This window comes from Pleurodeles waltl, chromosome 3_1 (genome assembly GCF_031143425.1).
Source record: "Pleurodeles waltl isolate 20211129_DDA chromosome 3_1, aPleWal1.hap1.20221129, whole genome shotgun sequence".
In the NCBI taxonomy this organism is placed as follows: Eukaryota; Metazoa; Chordata; class Amphibia; order Caudata; family Salamandridae; genus Pleurodeles; species Pleurodeles waltl.
Window position 1 is genome coordinate 998,718,808 of NC_090440.1, and position 14,799 is coordinate 998,733,606.

General features: G+C 44.8%; 1 protein-coding gene across 13 annotated transcripts in view; it reads right to left on the reverse strand.

The window, feature by feature from the left end:
• The window catches only part of BAZ2B (bromodomain adjacent to zinc finger domain 2B), a 1,256,112-nt gene that overhangs the window by 273,765 nt on the left and 967,548 nt on the right, over positions 1–14,799 (reverse strand). The window lies entirely within an intron of this gene.

Below are 14,799 nucleotides of genomic sequence, written 5' to 3' on the forward strand. Positions count from 1 at the left end.
CACTCACCTTATGCAGACTGCCATTGCAGACTGTGTGACAAGGTGCTCCCAAAATTAAAAGATGACATGACACACAGCCTGTGTGCCATGTCCCCTAAAACTGCACACAGTATATGTAAATCACCCCTCTAGCAGACCTTACAGCCCTAAGGCAGGGTGCATTATTTTACATGTGAGGGCATTTATGCATGAACAAACATGCCCCTACAATGCCTTGGTCGATTTCTAGACATAGTAAGTGTACAAGGAGGCCATTTTAAATGCATGTGCTGGACACTGGTCACTATGGGTTCCCCAGCTACATAACGGCTTCTCTGAATCCTGGGATGTTTGGTATCAAACATTTCAGAATAATAAATTCACTGATTACAGTGATGGATTTATTAATAAAACTCACACAGAGGGTACCAAGAGGTGCCCCCTGAAAACCTATTAGCTACTAGTGTGTTGACTGACAGGTCCTGACCAGTTTAGCCACCACAGGTGCATTTCTGGACCCCGACAGTGACAGCCAGTGCTCTCAAGACCCAGAGACAAAAGCCTGCTCTGGGCAGAGGTGTTACCTCCTTTTCCAGGCACAATGGACATTCCAGGGCGGGGAGCTTCAAGGGCCTTGCCGCCTATGCAGTGTGACCCAGGTCTCTCTAGATGGTGAAGATGACCAATCACCCTGTCCTGACCCCACTGTTGGCAACAGCAGAGGCACGAAAATTAGTTAAATTAGGAGGAGTGCCCACTTCATGCCAGTCCCACTCCTAATGTGTCCACTTCAGCTCGTCCACTACTTTTTAAATTACTTGATCTTATCTGGAAGAAATTAGGTCACTAGGGTTAGGGTTATGCCCACTTTCCAGCAGAAGTGGTCATAAAAAGTGTCTGGTCACCCTAAAGGTGAGTAGCCCATTGGCTACCACTTGGCACTCCCTGTGACGTCCCTAAATTTAGTATTTAGGTAGCACCCCTGAACCCTAGAACTCAGATTCCTGACGACCTAAGAAGAGCCAGATACTACAGTCGTACCAGCAGAGAAGACTGCAGACACCAACTGACTTGGCCCCAGCCCTACAGGTCTGACTGCAGCCAGTGATGATCCTGTGCCAAAAGACGACGGCCCTGCAGCCCAGCGACCTTCAAAGCTTTGGGACAGCTGCCTGCCTTCGACAACGACCTAGACCTCCCGAGAACAGTGGACCTGTTCAAGAAGAAACCAACTTAAAAAGAAGAAGAACTTTGCCCTGAGGAGCTGTGAAACTGCTACCGGACCCACCTCTGCACCCGACGCCCAGGGCCCGAGTCCTAGTGGCCCACCAGAGCCTGCAGCCTTTCTCCAAAACCAATCTCCCCCATTGATGCTATGTTGGCACTCTGCACCCGGCTGCCCCGGTGCCGCTGGAGGTGTTGGTTTGCTGCTGCCTTGTGCTTACCTTAACCACAGGAGATCCACCCCTGACACTACTTTATTCACCCGTGAGCAGCACATCTTCGCTCACCCCCAGTCATCATAGGTTAACATTGGGCCCTTGAGCCTGTGTTGGCACTCTGCACCGGGTGGCCCCAGTGCCACGGAGGGGGTACGTTTGGGGCTGTCTTCTGGACCCACCCCCCCCTTTGTGCTTACTTCAACCCCAGGAGATCGACCCCTGGCACCACTTTACTCACCTGTGAGCAGCGCATCTTCGCTCACCCCTTCTCTATTGGTTAACATTAAGCACCCAACCCCGAATCTGACCTCTGCACCAGGCCACCCCTGTCCTGCCCCTTTCTGGATGATGATGCACTCTTGATACTGATTTGAACCTTGCCTGGTGTTGACCTGAAACCCTGAAAACAGGATTTGTAAGTTGTGTACTTGCCTACAAAAATGCATTATTCATTTCCTCCCATAGGATAGCATAGAGAGAACTTCGAAAATTGCACTATTTTTTAATCTGCAGAGCATTTATGTTTGAAAGTTTACTTACCTGATTACGAAGTTTTTGGGTTTGAAACATATACAAAAATAAATTTTATTTTTCTAAATTGGTCTCAGATTTATTCTTTGAGTGTGTGTCTCATTTATTGCCTCTGTGAGTACAACAAATGTTTCGTACTACATTGTGATGAGCCTAATTGCGTGCCTACACTACCACGGAATAGACCATTAGCCCTAGCTACTTTTGGCTCTGCAATACCAATTAGGGATTCACTAGACACTCTGCGTAGTGTACTTCATTTTAGTACACAATGTAGAGTCAGCTTTCTACACTCGCATGTAATATAATGAGTCCTTCCGGTCCAATGCTACCACACAGTTTCCTGGATACAGGACAGGCAGAGCCAGGTCCAGAGTGAACATCTTGAATTTGCTCTTCTGCAGGAAGTTATTCAGAGGCCAGAGATTTAACATAGAACAAAGACATCTGTTATTTTTTGGTACTAGCAAATGGTCATAGTAACAACCAGTTCTGATCCCCGAGGCAGAGACTCTCTCTATGGCTCCTTTCGCCAAAATAGCCTGATTATCCTGCACCAAAATGGACATGTGCTCCTCCTAAAGTCGCTTTGGTGTAGGCAGAAAAGGCAGTGGGACAGAAAGGAATGGCAGGGCATAGCCTCATTAGACTATATGCAGGACTCACCTCTTGGATGTTATGACTGATTCTGCTTCCGACAGGACTGTTGTGTGCCTCCAAGGGTAAATAAAAGCAGCATGGAGGCTGCTGCAGGAGGAGTTGGAGACTGGGAGGTTAATGTGCCTGCAGGCATAGACACTGTCTGCTGGACCCTTTACCTCAGTACTGGGGTGCCTGTTGGGGCAGTGGGCCTTGACACTGTCTTATCCGAAACCCTTAGCGATGCCTTGTAAGGGAAGGAATTGATGGGGATACTGCTTTGTAGGTGAGGAGGGGTGTAGTTGCTTGATTTTCTCTAAAGGCTCTAGAGCAAAGTTAATCGACAACAAAAAGTACACTGTTCCAGAATCTAGGGGGACATTTCAAGTTTCAGGAGCAAGAGCCCTCACACACCCAGAGGGTGTCATGCTTCATCATCGGGAAGCTCCTCGTCAGACCGGCGGTGCAATATCTGACGGGCTCCCCTTTCGGGGGCTCTTTACCGGAGATCTTTTTATATGTAGGGGTGGCTGCCGTTAAGATCATAGAGGTCAGTCACTTACATTTGTGTAAACTGTCTCGTCAAAAATCTGAATCAAAAAAGGTCGCCCATCCCTCTTCCTGTGGGAAGTAGCACGATCCAGCCTGTCACTTTTGAGACTCTGCGTTCTCGGTTGGAGTCACCTACCCGCGGCGTGCTGTCCCCGGAATAGCTAGAGCAAAGTTAGCCTTCTCACCAAAAAGGCGAGACTTGTCAAAAATGGATACTCATGAGTGACACTTAGACATCACCAGAAAGGCCTATTGACCTCATCTGTGAGTGGTGCTGGAAGACCGTGCTTGTTCTGACTGCTCTGTCTATCCACTCAGTCTTTTTCTAGGCCTGACCATATGACATATTTGGCCACATCCTGGCCGTCTTGAATGGTCTGTGCCAATTTGGCGCAAAATTCCTCTGGGACTGTTGGATAGAACTCTGCGATCACATCTCATATGTCACTGGAGTACTTACTCAGCAAATAGCTGGGACTGACTGACTTTAGGGTGAGGCTAGCTGATAACATCTTTCCAAATACACAATTCCTTTCGACTCTCAGTGGGGGTTGTAGGAAAAGAATTGGGATTAACCCTGGTAGTAGACGCCTCAACTACCAGCCTCTCAGAAGTACGACGCTGCATCAGGAACACAAGGTCACCCAGTAGAATTGTGGCAACTGTCTGTTCACAGATGAGCAAAGCCAGAGTTTAGCTCAAGTACCCATGGTAGCAAAAGTTTGGATGAGGACTATTCAGGATGCAAAACATCTGTGACAACATGTCTCCCCTCTCCTTTCCGGGTGCCATCTAGTCTGCCTCAACAATGGGAAGCTCGACTTTTGGGACAACACCTCTGTAGTTTTCTGCAGAAGGGTAGTACCACCTATCTCCAGTTCAGACTCTTATTGCCTCCTTTTCTATAGCACTTTTCCCTAGGAGGGCAGAAAGCTGTCTTGGGCTCGAGCTACTTGTATAACCATCAAGGGCACAGGAGGTAGAACAGCAACAATTGGCACCCTTGTAAACGTACACTGTTACTGGTTACATTAATTTTGACTTGAAAATCAAATCTGGTGTAATGTAACAAGTTGTTTGATACCTTGGAGTATCAAGTTTGGTCGCACCATTCAGGAGTTAGCACAGCTGAAGGGTCAGCGAGTAACCTTGTACTCGCCAATGGGGGGCGACCAAGTCTCTCCAGAGTAAAAGCAACAGTTTTGCATAGCATTTTTGCTGCCAGAACACGTAACATAGATGTTCTGCCAGTGAAATATGCTGCACGCTGCCTTAGGGCTCAGTAGGCCTGCCACAGGGGTGCCTTATAATTATTGCATAGGGAAGTTGGCATTGCCATTGGTTTAAATGCCAACGTTGGACTAGCAGTTTGAAACTGCTCTTCCATCTGCAATGGCTGACTGGGAGACTCGGTCTAGTGGTGACACAGCTAGTGCTGCAAACCCTTGAGTAACTCTCTAACGTACATGCCCTGGGTACCATATACTAGGGACTTACAGGTAAGCCTATCCCAATTGGGTATAGCCAATGTAACACACGTTTTGTGGTCAGGGGACCGGTACTAAGATCTGGATCGCAGGCCTCAGTGCACGCTCAGAGTCAAAACACCAGTAGCATCAATCCAAAAACTTAGGGGTGACCATACAATGGCAGCATTTCCTTATCAATCCTTTAAAATGTTTTTCATGAACACTCTATCAAGTATAATGACACAAACATAGGGGGAAAAAACACTCAAAACACTGGATAACTGCATTCAGTGAAATCTGCCCAGTGCAGATGGTCTATATCTTGTTTAGGCTTGTCCATTAGTGCACAGATTCCAGGAGCTGCTAACTATGCCCAGTTGTAATATAAAATGTTGTTAGACGGTATGACCAAATCCTCCCTATCGTGTTTTGTTGGGTTATTTCCTATTATTGCTAAGAGTAGCAGTCTATCTGTATAGCCCCTAAAGCTGATAGTTAAAAGATGCACAGATGAAGTCCTCATGTACCAAAAAGATTCAGTATCTAATCCACATTTGTGAATTGGAATATACCCTCTGTAATATGATTCCATTAATAGCTAAATGGCAGCAACCGTGGCCTCATGCTGGGCCAGTCCTGAGGTTCTCAAGACTTAGGGCCTGATTTAGATCTCGGCAGAGGGGTTACTCCGTCGCAACAGTGATGAATATCCCATCCACCAAAATCTGAATACCACTGTTTTCTATAGTATTTAGATTTCAGTGGACAGGATATCCATCACCGCTGCATTGGAATAACCCCTCTGCTGAGATCTAAATCAGGCCCATAGTTATGTGAGTATTTATAAGAATAAACGCTGTTGTGATTTGCAAGGATTTATTTTGTGTGCTCACTTTTCATTTCCAAATAATAAACCTAAAATAGTGCCAGATATTATTACATTTCAAAGTATGTCCTGGTGATATTAGAAATGCATTTACATACTAAAATGTACAATCATTTTAATGGAATGAAAGTGATTGTGGCAGGAGATGTTAATGCTAATCTAGGGAATATTCCCTTGTAATGCTATAGAGATGGCTGTTCCCTCCTGTACTACCGTTGCCACTTATCCTACTTTCTTTATGAAAAAGAAAATTAGCTGTACAGGCAGACATCTAAAATAACTTGGTTTCATCCTGTAAAGCCTGAAAAAAACAGTTTATTTTGGTATGTAGTTATTTCTGCTAACATAGGTCCAGATCAAAGGGTGAAGCACTTTTGTAACATTTACAATCCAACGAACTGCTGGACTATGGTCACTGATCATGTCCCTTCTAACTTCTATATCAATATCGTCAATAACCAGGCTCGAATCAGCATTAATCAAGAAGGGCAGGGACACGCCCATGGTTAAGAACATAGGCATGCCAGTATTATTATATGTGGAGGATGCTGTTTTGCTTGCGAGAACCTCAAACAGGCTTAAACCTCTGTTGGATGATTTGTTGAAATTAGGGCAAAGTTAAACCTTGAAACAAATTTACCCAAGACCTTTTTATGGTGTGTGGGACTAAAAACTTTAAGATGTGCTGCCTGGCCATTCAGGGCTAGCCCATTGCCAGAACTCATGAGATTCCCTATTTGGGAATAACATTCCACTCTCAGGGCTGTAGGGCACCATGTCTGACAAAGAGGGTACAGAGATTCTTGAAAGTTGTTGGGTTTGTGTTTAATGTGGCATCCTCAATTAGAAGGAAACCCGTTTGTCCACTCCTAGAAGTATATGAAGCGAAAATGCCTACAAGCTTCAACTTAGGGTTCAGGAGTGTGGGGGGATATAAGAACCTGAGGGTTCCACAGACCAAGTAAAACAGGGTTTGTAGATGTATTTTACGACTAAAAGCTAGTTGCCCTGCTTGTGCAATTCATAGGAAGTTTGGTCTTGCTTTTGCTGAAGATTACATCAATTTAGTTACACTACTGTTATGGTGTTTGAATTGGTGTAACTCACAGGCTTTTAACAGGGGGGTTACCGATGACAGATTATCCTGTGACCGGGGTGTCAGAATCCATGGCTTTCCTATTTTAAAGAGATGCACACTATGCTAGGTATGCCTTCAATCTTTTCCAATCCCAGGACATTAAAAACTCAAGAAAGGGTGGCTGAAAACAAAATTTTATAGCACTTATACTTTGCAGATTAAAAAAAATCAACACTTAATGCAATTCTTAAAGTTCAATGTTAACCTATGGAGAAAAACAATGTTCAGCAAACAGGGTTAACGACGACTTACGAAGTCAATCTCAGATAGCAAAGGTTAGTACTGGGCACTAATCAGAACCACACTAGCAGGTTACACCGGGCGGAAGTGGGGCAGCCGGGAGGGCAATAAGGTGTCAGGTTCCCAATGGTTTCCTATGGGAGTTGGTCCTCGTGACAAACAGGCTGCAGTTTCGGGCTAGAAAGCTAGTTGGTGACAACAAACAGGTAGGTTGCAAAAGTGGGGCGCTCGGGGACGAAGGTGCATCTTTGGTCCTTTTCTCCAGGACCCAGGGGAAACGGATGCTGGGGTGTCTTTAGGAGTTGGACTTTCCTGTCCGGGAGCAGTCTCGGTCGGGGGTCCTGTGTGTTGAGGCTGCAGGTGTCGTCGGAGTCTGGCAGGGGTGTATCCAGGGAGGACATGAGCTTAGGAGAGCCAGGGGACTTTGTTGGCACCGGTGACCCACCTCAAATTGGGTTGTGGGCAACGGGTGCAGTAGTTGCTGGGAGTGTTGGGGTTTCTCTCACCACAAGGCTGTTGGAGGGGTCCTGCTTGTAGAGGTTGCAGGCATTTCAGGTGAGTTGAAGATGGGTAGGACCACACTGGACTCGGTCTCTGGACAGCTGGGGAACCTTGTTGGCACCACTAGTTGGCTTTACCTGAGGTCTTAGAAATCGAGTGCAATGGTCACTTCGGGTGTCGGGTCTTTGCGGTTCCAGAGGCTGCAGAGTCCTTTTTTGAGGCTGTGTTGCAGAGTAGGTCCACTCCTCATGGGAGTCTTGAGTGTTTATGGAAAGCAGAAGGAGTTAGCTTTTTGAGCAGAGTCCTTTGAGGTCAGCAAGCAGTCTGAGGACGTCAGAAGCTTCTTCTTTTCCTCTTCTGCAGTTGCGACTCTTCTGTGCCCTTGTCTCCTTAGGTCGTCAGGATCTGAGTTCTAGGGTTCAGGGGTGCCATCTAAAAACTCAATTTCGGGGCATCCATTGCTATAAAACCCCTTAAAGTATTAGCATTAGCATGTAAAATATAATGATACCATCTAAAGATAGCTGCTAATCCTCGTATACATACTCACCAATCCTAATTCTACTCTTAATGCTTCCTCCGAGGCCATGGAGCTTAAGGTGCAGATAGTACGGAGAATCTTACCTTCCACCTTATGCATAAAGTGCCAACAGATAACTTTAATTGTTTTGACAGCATGAAGAAGAGTGGAAGGAACCTTCACTTTATATACCATTAAAAGATGTTTAAAATGCCTTTAACCTGTTGCCCCATGACATGATTTTAGTGCATTTCCATGGGCATAAGCCTTATTAGAAATATGGGCAATGTGATCCTTATCTGACGGATTGGCTGAGATAATTCGGCCCAAATAGTGGTATGATTTTACTACCTCTAAAGGAATATTTTTGAAGCACCAACTATATCCTTTGTCCCTCGAGAGAGCATTTTATGACTTTACTCTTATTTATATAAACTATCAGAGTTAACTGATAAAGCATCAAGACGCTTCTGAAGATCTTTAGGAGTTAAATCCTATAAAACAATATCATTTGCATAGACCAGAGTCCCCAAAGAGTAACCACCTCATTTTGGGGAATCCCCGCCAATCTTACTCTACGCCACGGGTAAATCTGCCATTAATAATGAAAAAAGCAGAAGGGCCAATAGGAAGCCCTGTTTAAGCCCATTTCTAGTTGGGATTTTCGGTGTCATGTCCCACCTACCCCTTTACATGACGTAGCACCAAGTGCCTGTATGAAGTGCAATAATAAGTTTTAAAAGCCCTCCTTGGAACATCCATGGCATCAAACCTCTTCCAAAGAATCTATAAGAGCCACGTAGACAGGCATTTTTCTCCCTTTCATATATTTTTCCAACAGCAGATGGATCAGTTATATTATCAAGGGTGGAGTGACCTGCTCTAAAGCCAACCTCTTCCAGTGGGATGAAATTTTTTATCCTCTACCCATTCTAACAGGTTTTTTGCGATGCAACTGGCAAAGATTTTTCTGTAGTATCTAATAAGGTAACCTGCCTATAATTACACAGTGAGTTTATAGAGCCCTTCTTATGAAGCGGCAATATAATGCTCCGCCTCCAGGAGCTTGGAACCCTCCCATTGTAATAACCATAACAAAAAAGGGCAGATAGATAAGTGGCCCAACAATTTGTCTAATTTAAAAAGGCAATTGATCTGGTCCTCAAGCCTGCATATTTCTAGCAGCCTTAAGGTGGAGGAATACCTTCCTGTCGTGAAGGGGGCAAAAAAGGGAAAATTCTCTCAGCTACTGTAAGAAAGTACCCTCTTTCTTGGCATACTTACCCACATATTCTGTCCATTCTCAGTGTGTTTGTCTGTGTCTACTGGGATCCTGCTATCCAGGACCCCAGTAGTTTTGCTCTCTCCTGTAAACTGTACCTTCTTCTTCCCACAATTGGCAGACTGGTTCCCCCCCCCCCCATGTAAGTCCCTAGTATATGGTACCAAGGTACACAGGGCATAGGGGTTCTAGGGGATCCATATGGGCTGCAGCAGTTATTCTGCCACCCACAGGGAGCTCATGCAAAGGATTCTGCCGACCTGCCATTGCAGCCTGCGTGAAATGGATGCATGCACCGGATTTCACTATAGGTCTCTGCGCCAGATAACTGTAGTTCACCCTATGGTAGGCCCTCTCAGCTGAGAGGGCAGTGTGCAGGCACCTGTGTGTGAGGGCACCCCTGCACTAGCAGAGATTCCCCCACTAACTGCAGGTCCATTTTCCTATAATTAGTGAGTACTGGGATGCCATGTCCAGCTACATAATGGTAACTCCGACCCTGGGCATGTATGGTATCAAAACATGTCAAAATCATATCCCAATAATGTAGCAAGTTTGGAAGTATTATTCCATGCACTCTGGGGGCTCCTTAGAGGACCCCCATTATTGCTACCACCAGTCTTACAGGGTTTTCCGAACAGCGCAGCTGCTGCCACCCCCAGACAGGGTTCTGCCCTCCTACTGTTTGATCTGACTAAGCCCAGAAAGGCAGAACAAAGGATTTCCTTTGGGAGAGGGAGTTAACACCCTCTCCCTTTGGAAATAGGTGTGATTGGCCTGGAAGGGGTAGTCTCCCCCACGACCCCAAAGCAACTGGCATGCTTTAAACTGCACATTTGGTGCACTCCGTGTTCAGGGAGCCCCAGTACCTGCTCTGGTGCGAAACTGGACAGTGGAAAGAGGAGTGACCACTCCCCTGTCCATCACCACCCCAAGGTTGGTGCTCAGAGCTCCTCCAGAGGGTCCCTGGTTTCTGCCATCTTGTTTCCAAGGCTAGCAGGGAACTCTGGGAGCATCTGAGTGGCCAGTCCAGGCAGGTGACATCAGATCCCCCTCCTGATAGTTGCTTACCTAACCTCCCCCTAGGGTGACTAATGGTTATTGCTAATTGCACTGTTTTCTAACCTTTTCTATGCCTATTTTTGATTACTAGTGTACATATTTAGTGTATTACCTCCTACTGGAGAGTTGCCCTTCTAGTAATTTGTGGTATTGTGTTCCAAAAATAAAGCAACTTTAGTACAACTGTTTTCTTTCATGTGTGTAAGTGCTGTGTGACTACAGTGGTATTGCATGAGCTTTGCATGTCTCCTAGATAAGCCTTGGCTGCTCATCCCCAGCTACCTCTAGAAAGCCTGGTTTCTAGACACTGCCTACACTTCACTAAGAAGGGATACCTGGACCTGGTATAAGGTGTAACTATCTTTGGTACCCACCACAAACCAGGCCATCTTCCTACAGCTACCCCTTCACCTTCACCTTGAAGCTTTTCAATATAACCATCAGAGAACTAAGAATTCATGGCATATAAATGCGCTATACAGTTCTGCCAATCCATGCTAGTTATAGTATTTATTTTTGGCTCAACCAGAGAACCTGTATTCTCCCCTAAAATTCTCCAAAACCGTTTGAATTGTTGCGCTTTACTGCCTCCGTTAACGCAATCCAAATATTATAGCTAAGCCTTGTGGATATTTTTAACCATCTAATCCTCCTTACTTTTTTTTTTTGTTTTTAGAGGCCAAAGGTGCAACTTGTGGACAACAATTATGCAGTTTTTGGAAAGAGCTCTGGTACTGGGAATTTGGTTAGTAGGTCCCCAGTGCGCTTTCAGTGGAAATCACATCAGAAACCAGGCAAAAAGTGTGGGCTATCCATGCCAAAAAGGATGCTTTCCTACACAGTACAACAAGGACTTAGTAGTCAGACACTCTTAGTGCTGTAGAACCCTTATAAAGAAATCTCTTTGAACAGAGATTAGACAATATACCGACACTCCCAAGGAGCAGTTAATTTTACAAGTACCCTATACGAGATACTAGTCAAAATCCAAATACCACAAGTTAGAAAAACTAACTCTGCTGAGGAAGCCACCATGTACCCTTAAATGGAGATGTAATTGCTCACATACACATATAAATTAATACTTATCAGCATACAAGCAAATACTTAAACACTCCACTTAGAGTATGGTATATACCTTAAAGTAACAATTCTGAAGCACTAGCTTTTCTTCAGAGTAAAGTAAACAATAGCACGTTTATATCAGATGCATTAAAAAGTGTAACCCTCTAAGCAGCTGTTATTGATGAACCTGAAGTGGAAAGTCTTCACTTTACACCAAGTAATGACGATATTGAAAGTAGCCCTGAACATCAGGCATGAAGAGCCCCATAGAGTTCCAGGGCACTATACACCACAATATCAAATTAAGGAAAAATAGAACCTGCCAAAAACAGGAACACCCACTGGTTGCCACAATTAGGTTGTAACAGATATAGAAGTGGAAAAGCCTCATGGCCACGCCAGTGCATATCTCTTCTAAAGCAAAGACAAATAACACCTTACTAGTCAGTACAGGAGTTATGAACTAGGCAAAAATGTAGAGAGGAACCAAGCTAAATCAATGTTTCTCCCTTTACTGTCACAAAAACGCCTTAAATTTGAGTCTGCCCGTGCCCCAAGTAATTGGGCACCATCAAATGGCATGTCAATTCATATAGTTTGAACTGGCTCTGAAAACCCTGAGGTACTTAACCAGGCACTGTGACGTAGCTCAACTGAAGAAGCCATAGTTCGGCCCACAGAGTTAGTAGTATCCATCCCACAGCTGTTTGCTGCCCATGAGGAATAATTGGAGTAAGAGTGCTCCTGATATCTTACGGAAGCGTAGGCAAGATGTTCGCCAATATGTCCCATAAAAAATGAGAGAAACGCCAAAGAACACTGTAGGAAGCCAGCTCTCCATATAGTGTACTAAAATGAAGTACACTGTGCAGAGATCAAGTGGATCCCCAAAGGCTTTCAGAGGCTGAAATAGATAGGTCTAGTGCTCTATTTGTTGTAGTGTGGGCGAGCAGTTAGGCTTATCAAGGAGTCGTGTTAATCATTTGTTGTACTCACAGAGGTAATACAAGAAATACACACACCAAAAAATCTGAAATCAAATTAGAAAAATAACATTTGCTTTTATCTATGCTTTGAATCAAATACCTTTGTTATAGGTTAAGAAGTTTTAAATCAAAAATACTTTCCAGTTTCAAAAATTGACACTGTAATTTTCAGAATCTTCAATGTTAACCTATGGGACGAAAACAAGAATGCAGTTTTGCAGCGAAATATTCAACTTACAAATCCATTCTTCAGGTTTTAGGTCAACATTAGGCAAGGTTCAATTCAGTAACAAGAGTGCACGCACAACGGCATGGGGCGGGCGGGTGCAGAGGTCAAATTTGGATTCAGGTGCTCAATGTTAACCAAAGGAGTCTGGGATGAACCAAGATGTTCTGCTCATATGTGATTCAAAGCAAAGCCAGAGGTTAGTGACCTAGGGTTGAGGGTAAGTGTAGGAAGCTGGCCTGGTGTGTGGTGGGCACCTATGGTGTTTACACCTTATACCAGGTCCAGGCAATCCCTATTATTGAATTAATACAATGTCTAGGAAGGCAGGGCTCTCTAGTGGTAGCTGTGGTGAGCAGCCATGACTTATCTAGGAAGTACTTGCAATACCACAGCAGTCACACAGCAATTTATCCTACCTGAGAGAAACCACACAGTGTTACAAAAATAAAGGTACTTTATTATGGTAGCACTGAACTAGATTACTTATAGACAGGCCCCCAACTGGAGATACGTACACACTATTATATATATATATATATACATACATACACACACATATATATATACAATAATTATTATGAATTAGCATACAGAAACAACAAGCAGTGGCAAAAATCAGTGAAAAATAGTTAGTGCTCTATTGGGGAGGGGGGTGCAAACTATATTCTAAAATAGTGGAATGCGAAGTGAAGTCCCCCACCTAAGGATATGGAGTAGTTAGAGGGGAGCTGGAAGGACTCTGTGTACAAAGCTGGCCTGGTGTGTGGTGGAAACCTATGTTGTTGGCACCTTATACCAGGTCCAGTCAACCCCTATTAGTGAATGAAAACAGTGTCTAGGAAGCAAGGGCTCTCTAGGGGTAGCTGTGGATGATTAGCCAAGACTTATCTAGGAGAAGTGCAAAGCACTTGCAACACCACAACAGTCATACAGTAGCTTATACACCTGAAAGGAACCACATACTGTTGCAAAAATAAAGGCTCTTTATTATTATAGTAACACTAAACTAGACTATTTGTAGGCAGTTCCCCAACTGGAGGTACGTACACACTATATATACATATATACACAATAAGAATTAGGAATTAGCATAGGAAACAACAAGCATTGGCAAGAACTGTAGAAAATAGCTAGGGCCCTAGGGGAGGGCCAAACCGTATACTAAAATAGTGGAATGCAAGTGAAGTCCCCCACCCCAAGGACACAGAGTCCTTAGAAGGGAGCTGGAAGAACTCAGGACCCCGGAGAGGTGAGTACCTCAGTGACCCCCAGCGACCAGGAGAGCAGAGGAAAATAGCTGGTCTTCCCAAGGACTAACAAGAGGACTTAGAAAATGGATTGTACAAGAACAGTCCACAATGGAGTGTTCAGACAGGGCAGGAGCCACTACCCACCCTTTTGTGGATGAAGATCCGGGTCGACGGGGGAAGAAGATCAGCTGTGGAGTTAATTGCCACAAAAAGGTATGGGGTTCTCCAATGATATGGAGCTATGTTCACGAGAGATTATTCGTGGGCTCCTAGACCTCGCTGGGTATAGAAAATGCACAGTGTGGGTGCTGTGTAAAGTGAGTGAGGGAAAGGGGGAATATCCTTTTACGGACTAGGTGGTCTCACACACTATATAGTGTCATGCTTCATCATTTGGCCACCTAGCCCCACCCAGGTAGGACCGTACCACCTGGGCAGACTCAACCTCCCTGTTAAAAGAACAGGAGGGAGTGCGTAAATATATTTTATCTGATAATGGGATCCAGCTAAACTAGGGGAATATAAAAACACCTAGGCAGCTACCTGTGTGTGGTCTACACTTTTAATAGTGGTATCTGCTGGTGTAACCAAAACAAGGGCGGGACACCTCGGTGAGAATGAGGACTCACTGGGTTGCCTATCTAAGAATTGGCCGACATGTTTCTGCCCTCTGCTATAAGCCATGGAAGGTCTGGGGGCATTCTTCAGGGCCTATGATCCCTAACCATCATGCAAGGTGCAGATAGATGATCCTCCCCTCATAAAGGGGGGAAAATAAATAATGATTGAATGGGCCTACCTGTGGCAAGGGACTACCTCGCGGAGGCCTGAGGGAGTAGAAAACGAGTGTGAAGTTAACTCAACAACACACCACAGCAAAACACACTATATAATATAATATAAAAAGGGGTGCCACAGCAAGCCAAAGTCATGCAGAGCACGCAGTGAAAACACCGTTCTATTGAATGAAAGAAAGAAAAGTAACCTTACCCTAATATCTAAGGCAACTGGCCTCAGATTCCAGGAGG